Source organism: Enhydra lutris, unplaced genomic scaffold (genome assembly GCF_002288905.1).
Source record: "Enhydra lutris kenyoni isolate GAN:26980312 unplaced genomic scaffold, ASM228890v2 scaffoldscaffold54, whole genome shotgun sequence".
In the NCBI taxonomy this organism is placed as follows: domain Eukaryota; kingdom Metazoa; phylum Chordata; class Mammalia; order Carnivora; family Mustelidae; genus Enhydra; species Enhydra lutris.
The window spans coordinates 12,503,463-12,529,523 of record NW_019154138.1 but is presented as its reverse complement, the minus strand read 5'-3'; positions in this window follow the sequence as shown (position 1 = coordinate 12,529,523).

The following is a 26,061-nucleotide window of genomic DNA, read 5'->3' as shown; positions in this document are numbered from 1 at the left end:
CGTAACAGTATTCATTGTTTTTGCACCACACCCAGTGCTCCATGCAATCCGTGCCCTCTCCAATACCCACCACCTGGTTCCCCCAACCTCCCACCCCCCGCCCCTTCAAAACCCTCAGATTATTTTTCAGAGTCCATAGTCTCTCATGGTTCTTGGAATTCTAATTTCAGTGAATGACACCATGATCAATCCTCTTATGTAGCTAGAACCCAATGAGTCATTCTTGATATTTACTGTCCCTTACCCACTCCCTCATTTAGGGTACTGGCAGGAAATAGATAGAATATTCATTAGAATAATTCTATCTATCATCATCATATCAGAATAATTCTGAAATATTTTAATTATGGGCATGTTTATGAATGGTGGAGAATGTGTAGGGCTACCACAAGAAACAGTATAGTATCCTGGGTCTCTTTACCACCTCTACCGTGAAAGAGCCACAGGAATCCAGGGAAAGAGTCCTAGAGCTTAGCTGCCTTGAGAGAACTAGAAGTTTGGATTGAGAATGCAGTCATCCACATTGACTCTGCAGGGAGGCAGTCAAGGGAAGAAATACCCTTACCTTCCTGTCTTATAGCCCCCATTTTCCTGTTGATTCCCTCTATTAGTTGGACCCAACCAAAAGCCAAAACCTAGAGAGCCACTGATGTGGTCTATACAGGTCAGCCTCCCATGGACAAGAGGGTGAAGAAGAAAGGACAGTGAATTTAAAGGAGCAAAGTGAATAACCAGAGTACTGGTGACTTTGTCACCAAATCCCATAAATACATATATTTAATATGCCAGCTTTCTCCTATCTTAACACCACCACTGCCCTGGTACAACAATGATAATATTTTTTATTTTAAACGTTGTTTCCTAATTAGTCTCCTCTTATAATTCTGACCTCTTCAGCTAAACCCAGAACAAGCTTCTCAAAATGCATGTGTAATTATGCCCCCTTCTTTATTTAAAGACATCCATATTTTTCTAGCACCATTAGAATAAAGGTCAGAACCCTTAACATGCCCCCTCCCTGGAAAATTATTTTATTTCCTTATTGCCTACTTAACTACTCATTTTCCTTCAGATCTCCATTCTGTCCTCTCTTCTTCTTCTCAGTTGTCTTGATTTTCTGACAAATTGCTTTTTTATTCATTTTCATAACATGATCTACTTCTCCCTGAAATATTTATTATTCTCATAATGTAACATGTATTTGAAACACTCTTGGTTTCTCCCGTAATACTAAGGCCATACCTGTGTCTCATTTTGCTCTAATGTTGGATCTTAAGTGCCTGTACAGGGCTTGGCATATAGTATATGTAGTAAATTCATCTAGAATGAGTACATTAACTAGTGATTTCATTACCTTATTTTTTCCCCACAAGGACATGATGAAGTTGACACATGTGAGATATCTTCATGAACACTGTGAGACTTTGACACATCTCCCCCAAATAACTTAGCGCTCTTCATCTGGTATTTCCCCAAAGCCCAAGGACGAAGTTGGATGTCATGCTGAAATGAATAACCAGGATTGATTCAGACTGAACAAAGCAGAATCTATAGTGAGAATAATGAGTAGAGATTAGGGATGATGAAAGAAAGAGCTCCTGCAGGTTGCAAATCAGGCTTGAGGTGTATATTAGTCGCCTATCGCTATAGTAAAAAATTACCATAAACCTAGTGGCTTAAAATGACACAAATGCATTATCTTAAAATTCAAGTGTCTGAAATGGGTCTAATGGAACTAAAACCAAGGTGTTGGCTAAACTGCTTTCCTTTTGGGAGCCTCTAGGAGAAAATCCACTTTGGTGCCTTTTTCAGCTTCTGGAGTCTAGCTACTTCTTGGCTCAAGACCCTCGTCTACCGTCAAAGCTGGCAATAGCATTATTCTGGCCTTGCCTCCCCCTTTCACTTATAAGGAACCTTGTGATATATTGGGCCCACCAAGATAATCTCTGCAGACCATGAGGTCTCTTCTGGGAATCTGCTTGAGAGGCCTCAGGTACTTTAAGAGCTGATAATCTTACAAGTTTATGATTTATTCCTTATATCACAGACTGGGATGAATGTATATGAAGTGATAGCAAACCATAAGGAAAGTGAAGAATGCATGAAATGGAGACAAGAAGATTAGGGATTCCATGACAGAGTTTTATGCTGGATCTTTAAAAACAGATACAGAGGTATGGTATGGACATGAATGTGGAAAGAGCTCACATTGGAAGGCAGGGAAAGAAAAAAAAAAATTCCAAACAGGACATACACATGGCAAAGAGAAGAGAATGGCCAGAAAAAGGTATAAGTCCATTTTGAACAGCATTCACTTAGTAAAGGAAATAAACATGAATAAAAACCCATGTGAGTATGGGGCAGATGATGGAGGACCCTAGGTATCCGTAGTTAAGACTCTCATCTCCTTAAGTAACAGCGGCACTCATCTCTGTAAGTTGTTCTAAGTGTTCAGTGGCTCACGAGTGACTATAAAGTAAGCTGGTTATGGTGTGGAGTAAGGTACAGGGTAGACACGTGGTGGAGAGACTGGAATTAAAGACCAGGAACCAGTTATCAAGCTTTCCCAAAGCCCAGGTACAAAACAATCATCACCTGTTACTTCTTTCTCTTTCTCTTGCCTCTCACTTTTAGATGCTTTCATTAGTTCTGCTGATATCTTCTCATTTCTACCTTAGTGTATATATTACATTCCTTTTTAGCTTTCTTCTCAGCTATGGGTAGGTAGCAAATGGGAAAACAAGAACTGATCAGACTAGCATATCAAAATACAGTATGATCAATTCCTTATTAACTGGAAATCAGTTATACTTTTCTTATGGAGTGATGTACTTGGCAGTTTGATGACTGTGGTTCAGAACTCAAGATCAGTGTAAGTATTAAAACATAAACAAAAGAGAAATAGTCTACCCATAAGATAAAACCTTGAACTATATCATAAAGAATAGCAAATACCTAACAAGGATACAGTAAAAATAATGCTCCTATTTATCATTTCTGGCAAAAATATCTGGTAACAATTGACAAATTTACAAAGAATCAGAAAATCTACATCCATTTTGTTCCTGCTGTTTTTCTGCTGAGAAACACCTTGAATTTTATAATATCATAGAAAATGTGGAAAAAAATTCATGAACAAAGATGATCATAATAATCCTAGTTATAACAAAATGGAAACATGATAAATATTTGATAATCACTGAATCATTAACTGAAATATGGCCATGCTACTGATAGACTAAAAAGACCAATAAAAATATTTATAACTAATTTGAATACCATAAAGATTTCTGTCAGATAATACTGAGAGAAAAAAACAATACCTATTCAATAGTAAATACAGCATGGTTCCACGTGTGTCAAAGTAAGAAACACACACACATATAAAATGCATTTAACAAAAACTATATGCCTAGTTTTATCAGTTATGATTGGATATGAAGATTATAAAATGATCTTTCTTGCTTTTCCTTTTCTGCATTGATTTGGTGGGTAACATTTTTGTAAAGATTAACAAATATATTGGGGAAGGTATGTGCTATGGTGGGTGCTGTGAAGTGTGTAAATCTGTCAATTCATAGACTTGTACCCCTGGGGCTAATAATACATTATATGCTAATGAAAAAATTAAAAAATTAAACAAAAAAAAAAGACTAACAAATATATGTAATGTTTACAAAATAAATGGTATGTAATGATTGTAGATGTCTAAGTACCTGTGATAGAGGATATAAAAAATAATTAACATAACTCACTGTCTTAGTCCATTCAGGTAGGTATAACAAGACACCAGAGACCGAGCTGCTTTAAAACAACAGAAATTTACTTCTTACAACCCTGCAGTCTGTGAAATCCAAGATCAAGGCACCATCATGGTTGGCTGAGGGCCCTCTCTGAGTGGCAAACTACTTTTCTCTTGAAGTATTCTCACACAGTGGAAGGAGCAAGGGATCTCTGGGCAGCCTCATCTGTAAAGGCACCGATTTAAGAGGTTTCTACCCTTATAATCTAATCATCTCCCAAAGTCCCTCATTTCCTATATTATCAACTTTGGTGGTTAGGATTTCAACATCTGAACTGGAGGCAAATAAACATTCAGACCATAGCATATGGTCTGTGCATTGTTTTTATAGAAAATTATTGCTTTATTATTTATAAGCACTCAAAGAAATCACTACATTAACATAGCAACTTAAAAATGCATTGAAAAAAATGCATTGGAGTCCTTTCATTTACATCCACATATTTCACTTGCGGAATACTAAATATAAAATCATTCATTCTTTCATTTATTTATTTATTCATTTGAGAGAGAGAGAATGAATGCACACAAGTTCATGGTGGGGAGGGGCGGATGAAGAGGGAGAGAGAAATCCCAGAAGACTCTGCAATGAGCACAGAGCATGGAGCCCCAGGTGGGTCTTGATCCCATAACCCTGAGATCATTACCTGATCTCACTACCTGAGATCAAACCAAGAGTCAGGTGCTTAAATGATTGTGCCACCCAGGCACTTCTAAATTCTTTTTTCATTTTATAGTATTTTCTGATTTTTCTGAGCTTCCATAGAATAATAATAATCACTATATAATGGTTGTAAGTGAACAAAATTATGAAAAAATTCCCAGATGGCATTGTTCCAAGTAATAAATGATAACATTTTACATTTTTCCTTTTAAAAGTTATTTAATTTTGTAGATAATAGTTACAATTTTCTCTTCTGGTGTGTTCAAAACACTTTCCTCCCTATGCCTGTTTAGATAAAAATATTTTGTAGAGTGCAAAATATCGAAGAATAAGTTAAACTTGTGTAAAACACTTTCCAATGAAAAAGTGTATTTTATTTCATTTGAGAATTCTTGAAGATAAAAGATACCGTGTTGCCATCAGAACTGTTATTATCTACAAAGACTGCATTGTGGAAATGGATTAAAAAGAATTCTTTGAGATCTTTATATATATATACTAAAGAGAATAAGACTGAACATATTGGAGATGTCTATTATAGTTTAAAGGAATATTGACATCCTATAAAGAAAGAAAATCCAAAAAGATCTGAGTCACAATATCCAACTCGGTATTCAAGAATAGAACAGAACACAAGTACCTTCTTCCACCTTTTGAGTGTTTTTAAGATATATCTTTTTTTTTTTTTTTAAATGCTATACCTGGAAAGGGGCTATGTTTCATGGGAGGGGAAGAAGGTATAGATTAAATTCACAAATAATATAAGGCCAAAAAACAGAAGAGTTGTTAATTAGTTTATGCTTCTGTTTACTTATACTATCACACAGTTTCAGTAAGACTACCTCTGTCTTTTAGCTTCTGACCTGGAAGCAACTACTTTCTAAAGAGGGGAATCTAGAAATGACACAAAGGTCTCCCTCTCTCAAAATTCTTATGCTTCATCTTGTCGTGTGTGTGTGTGTGTGTGTGTGTGTGTGTGTGTGTGATTGTATACATTCTTGATAGACAAAGATCTCAAATAATTGAAGATATTCCACAAGACTCCTACAGGGAAACTAAAAACAAGACCTACTCTGTTATACACTTTGAAGATTAGCTCTTGTTTCTTCTCACAAGTGGAAAGAGTCTACATCTCTCTTTTCATGTGGTAAAAACCCAGTATCGTGCTCACAGGTTAGAATAATAAAACACAACCTGATACTGTTAACCTCAAGGGTCAGTTTTTCACTTAAAGAAAATAATAATACCATATTGACATTTTCCAAACATTAAAAAAATATATAACATAGTAGAGGCATCTGCTAAAAAAAAAAAGTAAAATGATTATGCAAACAATTATGAGAAGCAATAACATTGTGGGGGTCCTCATTGTCATTATTTTGCCCCATTTCTAAAAACAAAACAATGAAAAGAAGGAAATCAGCTGTGCTGGGGGATGATGGATATGAGTACTTGACAATCCCAGAATAATTATGCAGAATCAAAATGCGAATTTATGGACTTTGATCAACTTGTAAATCAGCATTTTGTAAAATTTGATTTTTAGTTACATATATGTATCTTCTGTTCATTACAAGATCAAAAAAAATGGAGCTGGTGCCTTGTAAAAGAAATCTAGCTACAGTATTTATGAATCTAAAACTCAATTCTCTTTGACTCCAACTCCAGCACTGTTCCACTATCTTTTCAAATTTCACCATTCTATTGTCTGACTCTAATTTTTGTACAACTATACAACACCTTAATCAATTGACTGAGAACCTGACTAGAAGTGTTTTAGACCTCAAATATATGTCCCCTCCTTCTATTCTAAAGGCTCGGTTGCAGAAAAATGTCTCAAAAGAACAACAAAATGTTATATGTGTAGGTGGACATAGTTTGAATTCAAGGAGACTGATATAAAAGATTCACATTTATTTGCTTGAGATAATTACTATCCAGAGGAAAGGTAGGAAGCAATAAGGAAAATTTATAGCTTCAAGAATATGTGATCTTCATTTAATTTTTTAAAAACATAAAAACTCCCAAATCTAAAAAAAATACTTAATAATTCACAAAACAAAGATTAGGATACTGCTCAATGCTCAAGAGGGACAGGGGCATGTAAAAATGAAGTCTAGTTTTTTATCATTAAATTCCTGGAAAATTGAATACTATTGAACAAATATTTCTGTAGAATCAACTATGTTTAGCTATTTATTTATTTATTTATATCATATATATTATATATATATTATATATATATATATATATATATTTAGGGACAAGACTATCAAGATATAAAGGAATGCAGGGCACCTGGGTGGCTCAGTCATTAAGCGTCTGCCTTTGGCTCAGGTCATGATCCCAGGGTCCAGGATGGAGCCCCGTATTGGGCTCCCTGCTCAGTGGGAAGCCTGCTTCTCCCTCTCCCACTAGACCAGCTTATATTCCCTTTCTCTCTCTCTGTGTGTGTCAAATAAATACATGAAATCTTTAAAAAAAAAAAAATTATAAAGGAATGAAAAATAACTGCTACCAGTTCTTTAAGTACATTTACATTAAATATATAGGATGCAGTCAAATGCTCTACCACTGAGTTATACCTCCAAATATATAGGATGGCTTGAACTCCCCAATGATCTAGTCTCAAAAATATAAAATGTACATGTATAATTTTTTTTATATAATTTTATTTTTTTCAGTGTTCTAAAATTCATTGTTTATGCACCGCACCCAGTGCTCCAGGCAATACATGCCCTCCATAATACCCACGTTTAATTTTTAACTGTGCTTGGTTTTTTTGTTGTTGTTGTTAAGATTTTATTTATTTAGTTGAGAGAGAGAGCCTTAGTGGAAGACAGAGAGATTCGAGAGGAAGAAACAGGTTCCCCGCTAAGCAGGGAGTGTGATGTGGGCCTCTACCCCAGGACCCTGGTATCATGATGTGAGCTGAAGGCAGATGCTTAACTGACTGAGCCACCCGGGTACCCCAACTGTGCTTGGTTTCTATCTCAAGCTCTCAATTCCTAATGACAGTGAAAATAACATCTTGCCAATTTGGGGTAAGTGGTCTTAAAACTTGTCTTCTACAAGATCGATTATAATTGTTGGGAATATTATAACTATAATAGTATAACTCACGCATTCTACCCCAGACATAGAGTAGACATTTATGGTACAATCACTCTCTTTGCCTAGAGGTTGGTTTAAGAATGGGTATGTGAATTATTTCTGGTTTGTAAGACATGAGTAGAAAACTTCTGAGGGCAGGGGCTACTGGTACTGTTTTTTTGTTTGTTGACTTCTAAAAAGTCAAAAAATGAATAGCCCTCTTGCCTTCCTCTTGAATTTATTGTTGGTGACAGTGATGTATGAGACAGCTGTGTCTTACTTAATACTAGATCGTAGACAAAGCTAATTCCCAGAAGAGAGCAGTGTCAAGAGAATCTCTTAAGAAATCAGAACAATCAGTCTACACCGTAACGATGTCTACCACTGGAGTTCTTACTAAGTTAGAAGCTATAAACTTTATTATGTAACATAGTTTGAGCCCTTGCTTTACACCCGCCACTAAACTTAATTTATAGATGAGGAAATGGACACTTAGAAAAAAGATGTGCCCTTCTCCTCAAAGCCACAAAGTAAGTTCAGGAGATAAGATATCACCACACATATTTGTCCTATGAGATGTCAACCATACCTCCAGATGGTGCTTTGTTTCTTATCATTTAAATTATCATGGAACTTATAGTTTCTGCCAAATGGCCTCACAAATTTTACACCAGCCATTCCATCAGACTAGAGGTCAGATGCTAGTCTTCCTTCTCAGTAAATGAAACATACTTTTGAAATATAGCTGGAAAATCATATTTTTGGAAATTAGCTATACTATCTCCAACACAGAACATGGAGGAAAAGATTTATAATACCTAATCTAAGTGCACCTCCCCACCCCGCAATAAAATGCTTCCGCTGGTATTTAGGAAGAGAAGAGTAAAAATGCAGAATACTTTATATTCTCTTGGTTCTCTAAATATTGAATCCTGTTTCATTGCCCCCTCCACCTCTTTCCCCATTCGTCCTCAATCAGGATACTATAAAACCAAAGCCCTATTTTTTTTTTTTACTGATCATGCAAATAAAAATTACTAAAATAATGTGAGCAAGCATAAATTGTGTTTCTTTAGAACATTAGCTCTCTTTAAGGAGCAATTTCCATTTCAACTGGCTTCCATGTGCTATCCTAAAGTTTTTGCAAATACGTACAAGAGACAAAGGAATATGCCAGCCCCAGATCCATACCAAATGATGAGTTCATCTAAGTCTGAAAAAATGACTCTCTAAATTTGTAGTAATGGCCTTTTTTTCATTGATACCTTAAAACCTATTTTTGTAATAATTAACATAATTAAAATCTCTAAGTCAATACTAAGATATTAATGACCACATTCAATTATTTGGTCAACATAAATGTAACAGTCTTCTATTTTTTTTTAAATTTTTTTTCCACAACAACACAACACACCGATAGCCTTAACTTCCTGATAATCTATATGAATTCTTTTGGAGATTATAACTGTCAGAGAGACAAAATTACTCTTCGAACTGAGTATACATAAGATTTATTATGCATATTCCTGGGTCCGTTTCCCTGAAAATATGTTTCTTAAAGAGTCAATGGAGTTTAATCCAGTAATGAGTACAACTAAAACACTCACCAGGTGATAAACATAAGTAGTTCAGAGAACAAAATCAGGAAAAACTGGTTCACAGATGACTTTCAATTGATTGGGGGGATTTTTTAAATTATTTTTTAGTACCTAGAAGCCGGCTGTTTGTTTTCTGTTAAGATGATAACATTTTCCCAAATATGCAAGCATTCTAATTTTCTTGGAACTCTTTAACTGAGCTGTTTTTATTCTTTTAAGTTTATGTGTTAAAAGCAACTCTATTGGATCATCTTCTAAAATCTAGAATATTATACCATGCAGTAGATCATCATCATGACCCTTATATACCCTTGGTTTATCTCCCTCATCATGACCATCACCACCATCATCATTATCCTCTCCTCATAAACAAACAAACAAACAAAAAAACAACAACAAAACAAAACACAACAATTATGAGCATTTATGAAGGATTTCCCATGTGCCAGACTTGTACTCAAAGTTTTACGGACTTATAACATATCAAGACCAGTATTAGCCTGCAGAAATTGATTCAAATCTATGTTGTCCTGATGTCACTCTCTGTGGATTTGCCATTACAGTTTATTTCTCCTCTATCAAGATTCACACTCATTGGCAAATTTCTATATTTTCAAAATACAGTAATCAAAATTCTAAATAATTTGCCTTTTTAGTATCACACAGTATGACCAAAAGTTTAATTTTGGGGAAGATAGTCTTTGATTTTTTATATTAGAATAGGTTTTTATATTAGAATAGGTTCCCATGTTCTTATCCTTATCACATCTTTTATGTATTTTATTCAGATTCTTCACACTGTTTTAATTGCATGTCAAATATCAATCTCCCCAGTTGGAAGGTAAGCTATATAAACACAAGGGTTTTTGTTTTTGCTTCCAAATCCCACTACTTAGTCCACAGATATAATTTCATTAAGTGCATGACCAGATCCAATATTTTTTTTGATACATGGTCAAGTTGCCATATTCTTGGTCTAAAAATAAGTATGGCAACAACAATAACATGTTTTTGAGCATAACTGGCATTTAATGAGTGCTCAGTCTTTAAGGACCTGGGCAAAATGTGATATGTCTTCTCCTATTTAATTCTCACAATAAGGCTTTCATAGATGAGGGTACTTAGGTTCAAGGACATTACGTGGCTTAACCTAATGGCAAACAGGTAGTACAAAGAAGGACTAAAAGATCATGAAAATGCTCACAAGAAAACATTCATGTCATCATGGCTGTCAATCAATTCTAACAAGAGGCACAATGATAAGTTGCTGTCAAGCATGTGACAAGGTAGTTTCATGAACACCTAACTTGAGAACCACAATTATTTTAAGATGGGAAAAGTCAAGTGTTTCTTTTCTTTCTTTTTTTTTTTTTTAAGTCAAGGGTTTCTAATAAATAGTCCGGGCCTTAACAAAGTTTCCACCAAAACAGAAGTCTCACTCTAATACTTCAAATGAAAAGAAAAGAATCCTTTGTTTGGAGTATGTGATTTCAGGCTGACTAGGGATTTTAAGTGTTACATTTCTACACTTTGATTTGAGAGTCTCTTAGCCTGACATCTATCTGCTGGCTCACACTAACCTTGCTTTGGTTTAAAGGGGTTTCTCCCCTTAGCTAAATGTTTTCAATTTCCTGACCTTGCTTCCTTTCTGATTCCAGCCTTAAAATTCCACTGCTGCTCATTTTGCCCTTAGTTTATCCTAGGCAGCTCTATTTCCACCATCTCCATAACTGTTTGTTCTGAGTCACTGGGTCAAGAATGTAATGTGTATGTGTGTGTGTGTGTGTGTGTGTGTATGTGTGTGTCTGTGTGTGAGTCTGTGTATACACACATATATATTACATATATACATTTACAAATATGTTACATATATATTTAAAACAACTCTGAAGAGGAAAAATAGAAGAAAATTACTCTTTTTGTTTTACTGATTTATTTTTATTGATTGCTTGTCAAAATGCTCTCCTGCTGTGATGACAATTTTCCCTAGGTTCAAGCACTGTGGAGACCTAACTCTAAATAAGCAAAGAATTCAGGTCATCAAAGAGAAGGACTTCCACAGTAGATCAGTGCTTTTAACAAAAGTGACTCCTGAAACATCGCTAAACCTGTAGTCTTGGTTCTGTCTATGTAGTTTAGAACTCTGCTCCTTTTTTCCTGGATTTTTACCTGCTCCAGTCTTGTTATTTTTCTCATGTGCTAATTTTTTTCAGCTTTGAGCCTACAGATTCTGGCTAATGATTGGCACTTCCCTGTATAGAATAACATTAGCCGTCTTAGGGCAGCTCTACCAAAAAAAGAAGTTCCTTTAAGGTTGGCCTAATAGTCTCTCATTGAAGACTGATTGAAATAACTCACTAGGACCTTATTAGCTCCCTCTCTCAGAGAAACTCCTCCCCCCTCAATTCAAGCCTATACTCTGTCTCAGAGAGACAATGGTCAACTTAGGAGGAATGCTGGTAAACACCAAAGCAGTCACCTCATAGAAAATGATGTATAAGACTTTAGAGGATACACTTTCAAGGTTTTCCCTAGACTTATCATCTTTAGTATGGGGAAAAACAAATGTATACTAGGTCATCAGGAGAGAAAAGTGACCTAAAGTTCACTAAAGGCCATCTATTGCTTTTTGTAAACCCTAAACGCTCTCATTTGTGCCTCTGCTTTGAGCAGTATTACTACTTCTATAGTATTCAGCATTCATTCAAAATGCATCAAAAAGTGGAAGCTTTTTCACTCCAGAAACCATTTAAAAATGCTTGCCTATTTGGCAAATGCATCAAAAATGTAAATAAATTTGACAAAGAACATGTACAATTTCTATAGTGAGAACTAAATAAGTATTACTGAAATAAATTTAAAAATGTGAATTAGTGAATTATACCATCCTAATGAATGCAAAGACTCAATATTCTTAACACATCAATTATCTTAAAACCGATCTATAGATTCAATAGAAGTCTAAATATCCAAAACAGTTTTATTTGTAGAAATTGACAATCTGACACTAGAATTTATAGGAAAGTGGAAAGAATATAGATTAGCTATAATGGGTAGAACCCTAAAGTTATTCTCCAAATTTCTACATTTTGGTAGACCTGCCCTCCTTAATCCCCAGTCCTTGATTGGTGAGAATAGGGAGTGACTATGACAGATTTCATAATTTGAGTTAGATTACATTCCACGGTAAAAGTAAAGGGACTTTGCAGTTTGACTTAAGGTTCCTTATCAGTTGATTTTGAGTCAGTCAAAAGATTATCCTAGGTAGGCCAGACCTAGTCAGGAGAGCTCTTCAAATAAACTGGATTCTGAATCTGAAATCTGAATATATAAGGGCCTATGAAAGGGGCTATGTGGCAAGAACCTAATGAGGGAGGCCCTCTAGGAGGTGAAAGTGGTCTTTGGTCAGACAGCCAGCAAGAATACAGGGGTTGCTGACCTCCAGCTACAAGGGTTGAAGTTCCGATAAATCCGAATGAATTTGGAAGGGGAGCCTGAGCTCCATCCAGATAAGCACACAGTTCTAGCCGACCTCTTGATTTCAGCCTTGAGACGCTAAGAGCCCAGACATGCTGCACTTAAAGTCTGACCTAAGAAAACTGTGAAATAATAAATGAATATCTTAAGCCCTAAGGTTCTGCTAATTTGTCATGCAGCAATGTAAAATTAATAAAACCCACACAATTTTGAAAAGTAAAGCAAAGTTGGAGAATATATATATATAAAATCTGATGTTAAGACTTAAAAAGTCACAATAATCCAGACAATTTTGTATCACTGAAAAGCTATACATAATGATCAATGAAACACATAAGAGTGTCTGGGTAGACTGAGAAATTATAAATCATTTTTTGGCAAAGATACAAAGGTAATTTAATGAAGAGTGATAATCTCTTCCACAAACTGTGCTGGAACAATGGGATATTTATATGAAAAAATATGAACCCTGACCACTGATACCATGCTGTTAATCTTCTAGAAGATAACACAGTAGAAAAATCATAGTGACATGTTCTTAAGCAAATATTTCAAAGATAGAACCAAACACACACACACGAAAATAATCATAGATTAGACTTCAAAATTCAAAAGTGTAGCTCTTGCAGTCTAAGCGTCCATGGACAGGTGAATAATGAATGTATGATACACACACACACACACACACACACACACACACACACACACACGTGATGGAATATTATTCAGCCTTGAAAAAGAATGAAATCTTGCCATTTGCAACAACATAGATGGATCTAGAGAATATAATGCTGAGCAAAATGAGCTAGTCAGAAAAGGACAAACACCATATCATTTCACTCATATGTAGAATTTAGGAAACAAAACTGAGAGAGAGAGAGAGAGAGAGAGAGACCAAGAAACAGACAAGTTTAGAGAACAGATGGTTACCAGAGAGGCAGTGGGTAGGGGATGGGTGAGATAGCTGTTGGGATTAAGGTTACACTTATCATGAGTACTGAGTAATGTACAGAACTGTTAAATTGCTATATTGTATATCTGAAACTAATCTAACACTATGCTAACTATACTGGATTTAGCTATACATAGTCCTGGCAAGTTACGTGGAGCAAGTGCTATTTTCATATAATATTGGTGACCATATAAAAGAATTTAACCACTTTGAAAAGCAGTTGGCTCTTTCTTAAAAAGTTAACATACGCTTAGCACAGAATCCAGCCACCCCATTCCTAAGTGTTTCCTTGTGATAAATGCAGACATTGGCCAACACAAAGATTTTTACAAGAATACAATAGCCACTTTATAACATATATGTATTATAATACATACATTATAATAATATATATCATTATATATATATATATATGCTTATATGTAAATAACTCATTGATATTCTTGAATGCCTGATAACATACCTTTTATGTGTTGCCCCTTTCCCCTAACCTGCGCAGGTGAGAAAGAACAAGGAAAAATTTCCTCAGAATAAGAAATGCTCCCAGAAAAGTACAGACCCTCCTCTTCCTAGACCTTTCATTAACTTCCATGGAGATGGAATATGGCTGCACAGAGAACACGGAAACTTTGTTTAAGACATTTGATTCATTTGTTAAGCAACTTTGAGGTCTAGGAATTTTAGTGACTGAGCCAAGGTCATATGTGTTAAAGGCATAATTGGCACAAGATAGGTGTGCAGGCATCAGGTTATTTCAAGTTCCAGGCCTGATTGTTTTCTCTTTCTTTTCTCTTAGACTAGTTTTTTGTTTTGTTTTGTTTGTTTGTTTTTGTTTTTTTGTTGTTGTTTTTTTTAAGATGGTATTCATTTATTTAACAGAGAGAGAGAGAGTACAAGCAGGGGTAGTGGGAGAGGGAGAAGCAGGCTCGTTCCTGAGCAGGGAGCCCAATGTGGGGCTCAATCCCAGGATCCTGGGATCATAACCTTAGCCGAAGGCAGATGCTTAAATGGCTGAACTGCCCAGGTGCCCCTAAATTAGCTTTTCTTTGCTTATGTGAATTTTCAATGTGGGAAGACTGCCATATTAGCAAACACTTCTACATAATGATACCTGATATACAAATTTTGGAGAGTTTTAGAGACTGTATATATAACTGCATTTTTTAACATCTAAAAAAGTTAAGCTCATTGTCATAAATTACACTGTATATAAAATCTCATTTTTATTGACTCTTCCATGTTTAATTAAATTGTCCTTTTCTATACCTTCCCTTCAGCTGGTCTACTTAAGCCAACATGCCAATTTCATCCATTTTGTTTATATGTTTAAAGCTACCATATACATTTTGGTAAGTCAGCTCAATCTTTGTACTTTTCAAATTCAATTAAGTTGAAAGCTTTGTCTAGTTTGATAAGAGACAAGTGCTGAAAGCTAATGCCTTACAGAAAAATGTTACAAGGACAAAATATCATTTAATAGAGAAAAGGAAAACATATCTTTAATTTAACAATCAAGTGAGTTTTTTTAAAATACTCCATCAATTATATAGAAGATATGATTTAATACCATATGTGGTTTCAAATGGCTTCATTTAACATACACTACAAGAGTGACCTTATTTCTTTATTTGACAAAAGATTAAAAAGGCACATTTTCTGCAGAAACACGTTAATGTTCAGTAATCCTAAAAATGGCTTTAACTTTGTAACTATATATAATAGACTTAGTTTGTGTTCACAGAAATGATAAACTGAAGTTTGATTTTTACTGATTTGTATTCAAAATTAGGACAACATTCTTGGTGCGAAACCTTCACAGTATATGTATTTTCAAGTGCCTTATGTTTCTCCCACCTACACTGTGAGGTTTGCTTAAAGCCTGCTTAGCTAATATTTCAAGGCCAGAAATATGTATTAAACCTAAATCTATGTCAAACACTAAGAAACATCCCGTGGACAGGCTTGTGACTATGGCCATAATGCCCCTAAAAATCATGTCCTGAGAAGGCCAACAGTTTCATGCTTAACTGTTACATTAAGACAATTACAAAGGGTGTTAACAACAGACTTAGAAAAGTCAATGAATCTCTATCATCAGGAGTAACACAGGATTATGGACAGAAAAAGTTATGGTTTGGTTGTGACTTAAGGGTTAAAGTGATGTGTTAAGAGGTATTTTAAGTTGGGCAACAGATATAAACAGAATGGACAGTTAGGTTTTACGGGCCTAAGTATGTACTATAACTAGAGCAGAGCACAGGTAAGTATGTTTGAGGACATGAGCTTGGGAAGGTAAGGGAGGACTTGGCTGGAAAAGGCAGCGAAGCTCATTGGGGCATCGTTTATATTTCAAAAAATTTGTCAGGCTGCTGTGTACAGTATAGACCTGAAGTTAATTATTATTCTAAATCCTTTTCTGACTTGCCTACTGCAACCCTAGAGTAAAAGAGTAGTATTCTGCTTTGAAGAGCAGGAGGGTGATGGAGACAACAGGTAAGGGCACAGAAACAGAAATAAGTGGGACATTTGGGTGGCTCATTCAGTTAAGTGTCTGCATTCAGCTCAGTTCATGATCCCAGATCCTGGGACTGAGTCCCACATTGGTCTCCCTCCTCAGTGGGGAGTCTGCTTTTCCTTCTGCGCCTCCCCTCCATGCGTGTGTGCGCTCTCTCTCAAATAAATAAATAAAATCTGTAAAAACTGAAATAGAAATGAGTATACATGTGTTAGTCTGGAGTCAGTAAAATTAGCAGGACTTACACATTTTATCAGACTTTTCTCTCTTACTACAAATTCTGACACTTCTGTAGAAGATTTCAAAAGTAAAGATGTAGGGATCATTTCTTTTTCTTTGAAGTACCAATGGTCGAGTCATTTCAATCTGATTTTATAACTGCTTACTGTCTGTGACAAATACCCACATTCTCAGGGATTTTTTTACATTGTTTCAATTTTTTTTTTAATTTATCTCTCAGTGGCTAGTGTTTGCCAAGTAGCCATGTCCTTACTTGGTGGGTGCTAATAATAATCTCTTGTTGGAATATATCTCCCCTTCAATAATACACACCCACACGCACACTACACTTTCATTATGACTCTAAAATCTTTGGTGAAAATAATTATTTCCTATTTAGATAGGTTATATGATACTATTTCCCATTGGGGAATTTCTACTTCAAACAGAAAATCATCTCCGTAAACCCAATAATAATTTTTTTGCTAACCGTGGATGATATTTGAAGGGAAACAAGTAAATAACAAAGAGTTAGTGTGATTCATACTAGCAAGCATTAGAATAAACCAAATATTTATCTCTTCTATTCTAAGTGGATCTCACATTTATTATCTACATATTAGTAAAGCAATTCAATATTGTAATTTAAAAATTTTTTAAATGTAAAAATTAATTTTTAATTATAAAAAACTTTAAAAAATTTTAAGAAACAGTACTTTTAATGGTAGTGAAAGTGAACTATTATTTTTGTTCACTCATTTGATTTAGGTACTAAAACTCAGAGATAATACCTAAGCGATTTGGGATATGACATGTCTCTAGTCTGCGCCATTTATAAAATAAAGAAAATGGACAAAACAGTCTCTAAATCCCCTTGTATCTCTTAAAAATCCCTCTCCCTTATAATTACCAGCATGATTTTCTTTTTTAAACTTTTGAAAATAGAGAATTTTAAGAAACTGTTTAATAATGATTCTTTGGAATTTATACTTTAATGGGCAGCCATATTTATCCCCTAAATTAGGTCTCAAAGATCAAAAGCAATCAATTATCTACTGTTTTCCTGCTTTAATTGGTAGTATGTGTTTGAAAAAGCTTTAAACATCAATGTTTGCTTTCTGTCTCTAAAATATGAAAGGCTCCAAGAGGAAAAGGGAGATCTTTTGTAACACATAATGGATAGAAGTTCCCAAATTAAATATCTATATTTAATTGCCGTGGTGTCTCTAATTTTCTCATGAAGTTCTGTATAATCTGTAACATTTACCTTTTTATGTTATTTGCATAAGCATATCAGGATATCTGAATATTTTAATAGAGATTTAAGAGGACCTCTAAGGATATTCACTGATATATTAAGAATCATGTAAATCATCAAAAAATTTAAATAAAGTAAATAAAAAAGAAAACTGACAATTTTACAGAAAGGTTATAAATAATGATAAATAGATGTCCTTCCTATTTCTGTTCTAGCTTTTAGCCCTTTAAGACACATAAATAAGAACGGCGATAATAATGGTTCTTTATATTGTCATTCATTTTTTTTTAAATCTGATTTAATGCTCACAAAAAATCTTCAAGTCAGGACTCTTAGCCTTACTTCATCAATGAAAATCTGAAGCTAAGAAAAATGAAGTTACTTGCCCTAAGCTTCAAAACTAAGAGGTGAAAGAGATTAGGAATCCAAATGTATTGGTCAACCTGATTATCCACTCATTTTCCAGTACATGTCACTAGACAGTATATCACCCAATGATGGGGTAATTAACTCAAGACCATCATGTCATCCTACACCTACACCTTTTTCATTACCGAGACTGTACTCTGCCCACAGCATTCACATGTTTGCCTCCACAGTTGTGAACTTCAGATCACCTCTGGCATATGCTGACTTAGTATCGTAAGGTGATCAACTCATCCTTGTTTTCCTCGTACTCTCTACTTTTAGTGTTAAACATCTTGTATTCTGTGTGCCCCCTCAGTCCCAGGCAAACCAGCATAGCTCCAGACAACTCTATCAGTAGCAGGCAAAAAGGACAGATTATCATGAATGACCCTCAAATGTGGACACCGACTTTTCTTTATAGACTCTGCCTTACCTAACCCCACCGTACTCATCTTTTTTCAAGCATGAAGGCATACGCTGCAGAAGATGTTGCCCCAGTAAAAGTAGCCAGTAATTCCAGTTACTTGGAGATGCATCTTCTGTCTGGAGGGATGCTGGACACTGGCTCTCTCAATAACCAGAAACACCATTTTAACAGTTTTTATTCTAGCATTCATATCTCTTAGTTGCTTTTTTTTTTTTAAATCCTAAATCATAGCATGCATTTGCTGGCTTAGAGAATGCCAGATTTTATGTGCTTAGTGGAGAAACATGGGAGAAAGTTGTGTTTCCAAAACATCTGGAGAAACAAATATTTTCTCACTGTTTATTTTCAGTCCCTTTTCCCAATTCAATAATATTTGCTCTCTTACTGTAATAAGATAAGCTAGAGAATAATGAGAATGCAAGCTGGTTTTACCTTGAGAAATGCTTCAGGGAAAACAATTCTAACACTGAAGTCAAGAATTGTCAGGTTTATTAAATAATTCTGCTCTTGATGAAACCATCAATACCTGAGTGTTTTTAAAAACATTACTAACCATCACTCAATAAGGATAATAACCCAGAGAAACAAACTTCATTTCAAATTTCTGCTGAGCAATTATTTGGATTAAATGATTTTAAAAAACTCTTAAAAATCATTTCAGTAAGACTACATAAGATATTTACATTATATCCAAATCAAGATAATCAAGATAAGGAAGGAGCTATGAATGAAAATGTCCAACCCCAGTTTAAATATTGTCCCCATTGATAAAATGACATATGTTTGCCTAGAAAAACCTCAGGGTCTTCTACAATAGAGAAAATTACTATACATTTAATATTTTACTTTTGGAGGGACCTTAAATTTAAGAAGGTCAGAGATGGTATTAACATAGAAATTTCATCAATTTCATAGACATTTTAAGGGAATGTTTCCAAATAGGATTTAATAATTGAATAATAGAGAACCCCAAATTAGAAGACCTGTGTTCCCAATCCACCTTTAACACTGACTTGCCTGGTAATCTTAGCCAATTTCCTTTAATTCTCTGATTGTTACTGAACTTAAGTATATAAAGGACTTAGGTGTCTTTAAACTCAGTCAGTGACTATACAAGCATCTTTAAGCTCAACTGGTAATAATTATTTTTAAGGTGGTAAATGAAGAGACTCTATTCAACAATGGGGAAAGAAACCAGAAATTATTAGACATTCAAATATTTTATATTACCTTGGTGAGCAATTTATGATCAGGTAATGATCACTATTCTTTCATGCTTTTCAGCATTAATTTGTAATATTTAATTTCTCAATCATCTACAGTAAATATTTGTTAATGATTTTTTTTAAGTCACATTCTTTTTTAAATCCCTTTATCTTTCTGGTACTCATTTAACTGGCAGATGTTACTTAGTATCTATTGGATTCCAGGCATTAAACCAAGAATAAGAATCTAGAGAATGTGACTCAGACCTTTTAGAAACTCAGACCTCAGTAGATAAGACAACCAGGATTTCCTGAACTTTCACTTTAATGATACATATTGACACTAGTTCTAAAAAACTACAGAACCAAGCAATGAATGGGCCCTTTCCTAACAAACCACTGAAACATTATATTGTCACTGGGAATTAAACAGCAGCTGCTTGATTATAAACAGCACCATTTGGTAGACTTCTATGAACATTAAACAAAGAATAACCCATTTGATTTCTTCATATTTCCAAACAAGGTTTGAATATTTCTGCCTTAAGCTGTATTCTACGCCAATAAAATTAACTGAGGATATCCTTTGATAAAAGTCACCCTGCAATTTTGTATCTTAAATAATCCTCCTCAGCTTGACAAAAAATATTGTTGTTCTAATAAATTGTAGTACCAATATTCATTCAGAAAATATTTGATTAACTAATTTTGCATCAGGTACTATAAATAAAACAGTAAACATGACTTGGTCCTTGATCTCAGGAATCTTAAAAGTCAAATCAAATTGGCTTAAAGTAAACAAAGCCCTGAAAAATTACTTGATTTGTAAAGTCACACAGCTGATAAGTGTGAGTGCTGGGTCTTGAACTCATCTCCTGACTTCCAAATTAGTACCTTCTCTAAGGTCCCATGTGACTCTTGTCTAAGAGTTTTAAAATCATAGTCTGGGAACCACATGACATAAAATAGTCTGTCTGTGAGAAATTTGGAAAATGGGTAATACTTCTATGTGATTTTTTTTTTTTTTTAACAAAGAGTATCCCAAATAGAAGTTCTAGGAATGGAAACTATCCTCTCCTGCACATGCTCTCTCAGCATTATTGTGACTTACTCATGTGCACTGAGCAAAGACCGCACGGAATGGAAGCCAAGTGACAGCTGGTATGCGATTTTTACAGTCATTTTCAACTCTAAATCTCCCTAAATAAGAACGTAAAATTAAATTACAATTAGAACCATATATTCCCTCATAGGAGCACAGTCATACTGACTCTCAGGGGGTTGTGAGGGAGGCATATTTTGTAGACATAACTTGGTTGATATGATTATACATTTTTTAATGATTAAATTCTCCCATTTGGGAGCCATGACCTGGCTTCTTTACAAGTATTCATTTGTTTACAATCTTTTCACACGATGGTTATTTTCTTCCATTTCTGGGTCTAAATGAAGATAAAATAACTCATTCTCATCTAGAATAACTCCTGCTTTCAATCATCTATATGTGCTGTAGCATAGCTGTTCAATATTAAGCTTGGCATTTAAAGTATTTAGGATTGACTGAAAGTGTTCAGAAAGGATAAAAGCTTAGTGAACTAATTCAGGAAAAAATCATATTTATCGGAGCCAATTTCTGTAGCTTGACATTTTATGATTTACTTCTAAGCTGCTAAAATAGCTTAAGAAACCTTTTCCTCCTGGTCTGTATGATTTTTTTCTTGTATTCTGCCTAATCCTGCCTGAAATTTGTGCAATTAATATCGACGCAGGCATCAAATCCACTGACAATGATCACCTAGGAATTATGCCTGATTAGGAAGAGTTTTATACTTAACATGTCTGTTAGCTTCATGATAACTGCACCAGAGAGATTCTGGAAACCAGAGATACTAGTGAATTTCTTGGATGCAATCAAATTTATACAGGAAATGATTCTCCCTCCGTGGGGCACCTTCCACTCTTGAGATTTTTATTTTAGAGGTTCTTACCCACAGATCTTTTAAAGAAAGAAATCAGGAAATGTTTATTCTTTGGTTTGGAGTTAGAAAAATGGAATTAAGAAACTTGACTGAGAATACTTGAATAATGTACCAAGTCCTGATGAAAGTCTCATATAAAAGAAGATGACAAGTGATTTTTCATAAGGAAACCAGAACCAGTCAGTCAGAGTAATTAAGGTAAAATCCTCCCCCGCAAAAGCATGTTATCCATTAAGAGCAAAACAAGGGATTTCCACAGAAACAATGAATATCAAATAATCTCATAAATTTTGCAATTTCTGTTACCCCTTAAAGACTGTACCGTGCTTTGCCTAAATGCTCATTTTATATGATCTATAAAAATATACTTTCAAAAAATGAATAAAGGAGAAGTATCTCAGAAAAGTATCTGTATCTCAATCTATTCTCTGAATGATTTATAGTTCTGTTTCATCTTACACATATTTATACAAGTATTATCACCTCAGATGTTATGCATTTCTATGTCTAAATTGCATATATTAAATTAGATAAAAATGTAGTTTCATTGATTTTTGACACTATCTCCTAACTTACAGTGACCATGCCTATGATTTATTAAGCCCTTATTTGTGCCAATCATTTTGCCAAAAATGGTACTTAAAATCATTACATCCTTGAAAACTAACATGTAGATAATTTATGTTTTTATAGAGGAATAAACTGAGGTTCAGGAAGAGGATTTGGATAATCACAAAACTATTAATGGAAGAGCTACAAGTCAGAGGCAAATCTAGTTGATTTCAAATCTCATCTATTATGTTTCACTTTAGACCAAATCCTAATAGGTCTAGGACAGGAGGTTTGTGTGCAACTGCACTGTGTACAAGCTAGAATGTGTAGGTTTGTAAACTTCGTATTCAGAATAGCTTGTTCTATAAAACAGAGATTGTCAATAACTCATAAGTTGCTGTGAGCATTGCATGAGGCAACGAATATGAACATAACATTTTTAGCACAGTGCCTGACACGTTGGAACCTGCTGTTATCACCTGCTGTAAATGTCAGGTGATACTATTTTTTTTTCAGTTTTATTAAAGTCTGACACATAGGAATTATATATATTTAAGATGTACAATTTGATATTTTGATGCATGTATCCATTGTGAAATGGTCACCACAACCAAGCTAATTAACGTACCCAACGTAATAGTATTTTTAGTGGTGGTGTAAGAGCATTTTGATCTTAGGACCAAAAAGGCTCTTACCAATTATTTTCATTTGTACTTTTTAAAAACTTATTGAAAGTCAGGTCAAATTTCCAAAGAAGTTATAAGAAAGAATAAGCACGAAGAACGCCATGCCTTTCACCGACCATCAATGTCTGTTTTTAAAGTCTATATTCCACGGGTGCCTGTGTGGCTCAGTGGGTTAAGCCTCTGCCTTCAGCTCAGGTCATGATCCCAGGGTCCTGGGATCAAGCCCCGCATGGGGCTCTCTGCTCAGCAGGGAGTCTGCTTCCCCCTCTTTCTCTGCCTGCCTCTCTGCCTACTTGTGATCTCTGTCTGTTAAATAAATAAATAAAATCTTTAAAAAATAAATAAATAAAATAAAATAAAATCTATATTCCATTTCGAGGAAAATCTAAATTCTCTCTACTGATATTCTCACTAATAACACAAATAACAACATAAGCAGCATCCAATATTAAGGCTGCTTACTCTTTGATAAGAACTCTCCTAATATTTTATATGGATTAATCCAGTTTATCTCCACAACAATCTGATAAAGTAAGCTTTATCATTATCCTCATTTCGCCAAATTGGAACTCTGACTGAAGTCTCTCAACTAGCATGTGACCCATATTTGAACCAGAGCAATCTGACCTGAGGAACCATGACCTTGACCACAGTAAGATAGTGGTCAGGCTTCTGTTGCTCTTTCGTCATTGTCCGCTGACACTACAAGGCAGTATTGACTTGATACTGCCTTTGAAAGGGAATTTCACCATCACAACTCTTCTAAACTATTCAAGGTTTTATTCCCTTTGAATTTATCATAGAACTGAAGTGTCAGGAAGGTTATAGAAAGGGGAAAGTTGGTATTAATAAAAACATCTAACAGTCTTCAGTTTGGGGTGAATCACGCCCCAGCTTCCCTCTATAGAGCACAAAGGCTCACAATCCCCCCAACCTGTTCCTCTGATCATGGGCAAACTCTCAAAACGTATTTGCTCTGAGGAACTTATTTAACAGAGGAATGTATCTTGCTAAAATTAAGGCTTTTTTTTTTTTTTAATCAAACTCCTTACAAAGGAACTTTGTTGAATTATCATAACAGAGTCACAGACTACAAGCAAGAATGACACTTAAAGGTCACACCCATGTCACTGACTAAACGACATCATCCACCTTTTTTGGTTATGCTTGGATGCAGCCTGAAAATTATGTTGGCAGCCTCTAAGTAGCTCAGAGACCATGTAACCAACAAAACAAAACAGAAGATTCCTGGTGTTTCATCCCTTATTTTCATACCTGCTTAATCCAGACCTCTCATTTTACCGTTGCGGTCTGAGAGGGGAAGTGATTTGCCCCATATTTAAAGTTTGAGGAGAACATCACAGTAAAGTTTTTAATCAGATAGTTCCTAACTAGTTTAAAGCTACTTTTTTTTTTTTTTAAGGAGACAAGTGCTTTTATTTTTAAGTTTTCATTTCATTTCCCGGTAGTTAGCATACAGTATAATATTGGTTTCAGGTGTATAATACTGTGATTTAACACTTCCCTACATCATCTGATGCTCACCGCAACTGCACAAGGAGGCAAGCATCTTTCAGTGGGAATAGAGTGAAAGATTCCCTGCTGTGTTGGGTTGGTTCCTGTCATTACTAATGAAGACAGACCATATTCCCATGTGCAGTCTCAGGAAACCATCTTTCCAGGTTTAATTTACAACAGCCATGGGGTTTGCTATTATGGCATGTTTAAAATTCAAGGTTACAAACCTGGAGTCATGATGGTTGATAAACACTCCCCTGGAAGTCATTTGTTTTTAAAGTTCCAAGTGTAATTTTATTTATTTTAAGATTTCATTTATTTATTTTTCAGAGATAAAGAGAGAGAGAGCACAAGCAGGGGAGCAGCAGGCAGAAGGTGAAGCAGACTCCCCGCTGAGCAAGGAGCCTGATGCAGGATTTGATCCCAGGACCCCAGTGGATCAGGACCTGAGCCAAAGGCAGACGCTTAATCTACTGAGCTACCCTGGTGCCCCCAACAGTCATTTTATACATAGGATCATGCGACACAAGTTTGGCTTAACCTGTCTCCACATTTATGGCAGGTAGAATGGAGGAATGAGTTTACAATTCATGAATTAATTAATTTATTTATTTATTTATTTATTTATTTGACAGAGAGAGATCACAAGTAGGCAGAGAGGCAGGCAGAGAGAGGGGGAAGCAGGCTCCATGCTGAGCGGGGAGCCAGATGCGGGGCTTGATTCCAGGACCCTGGGATCATGACCTGAGCCGAAGGCAGAGGCTTAACCCACTGAGCCACCCAGGTGCACAATTATTTTCAAAGTGTGAAAATATGCACTAATTTTTGAAGTTATATAATTCCTGGAAGTGAAGTTGTGGTCTAAATGTAATCACTGTGGAGGTCTGAAACACCTTTCCTTCTGCTTTCTTAAATTGATCCTTCCCTGAGATGAAACTGCAAATTACTCACAGTAGTTAAAAGAGTTTTAGTAATTAAAAATGTATTCTAGCGGGTCCTTTGGACTAGCAATTCCAAAATACTCTAAATGTACTCAAAATTAAAACATCCATTTTCCCTTCTGCTCAGATTAGAAGAAAAAAAGATGAACAAACCTGTGGATTTGATCCTGAATCCACCCCCTCATGATCCAAAAAGACTAACAAAAATATTATCTTAAATTTGTAACATTTCCTTATACATCTTGTTTAATGCTGATCTCAATACGGCAACAAAAACTTCCCAGCAGGAGCGTTTAGTCAAACGAAACATGGATGTTTATAGCCTGCTCTTACCACCAGTTTTTTTTTTCTTTATGTAACATTCCAATAACTTTCAGAATCAAATCCAAAAGTGCACCCATAAATTTGTGAACACTGACCCAATCTTTACCTGATGTATTTACAAAATAGTCAATGACTCACTTAGAGCTGCTGAAATCAATTAGATCAATAATATGAATTTTAAATAGTCGCTTAGTATGTGTTTATATATGAATCACAAGTTAGCAAGATACCTGAGCATCTTTTAGGTCAATAGTATCCATTCCTACAAGCCTAAAATATTTTAATGCAATTCGTATATTTAAGCATCCATAACTACTTCTCCCGAAAATCAATCATAATACCATCACAGATTCTGTTTTCTGTCAACTCTGAGGCACTTTCTATTTTCTCTCTAAAACACTTACATGTAATGTAATTTTCTCAGCATCTATTGATAATGGATG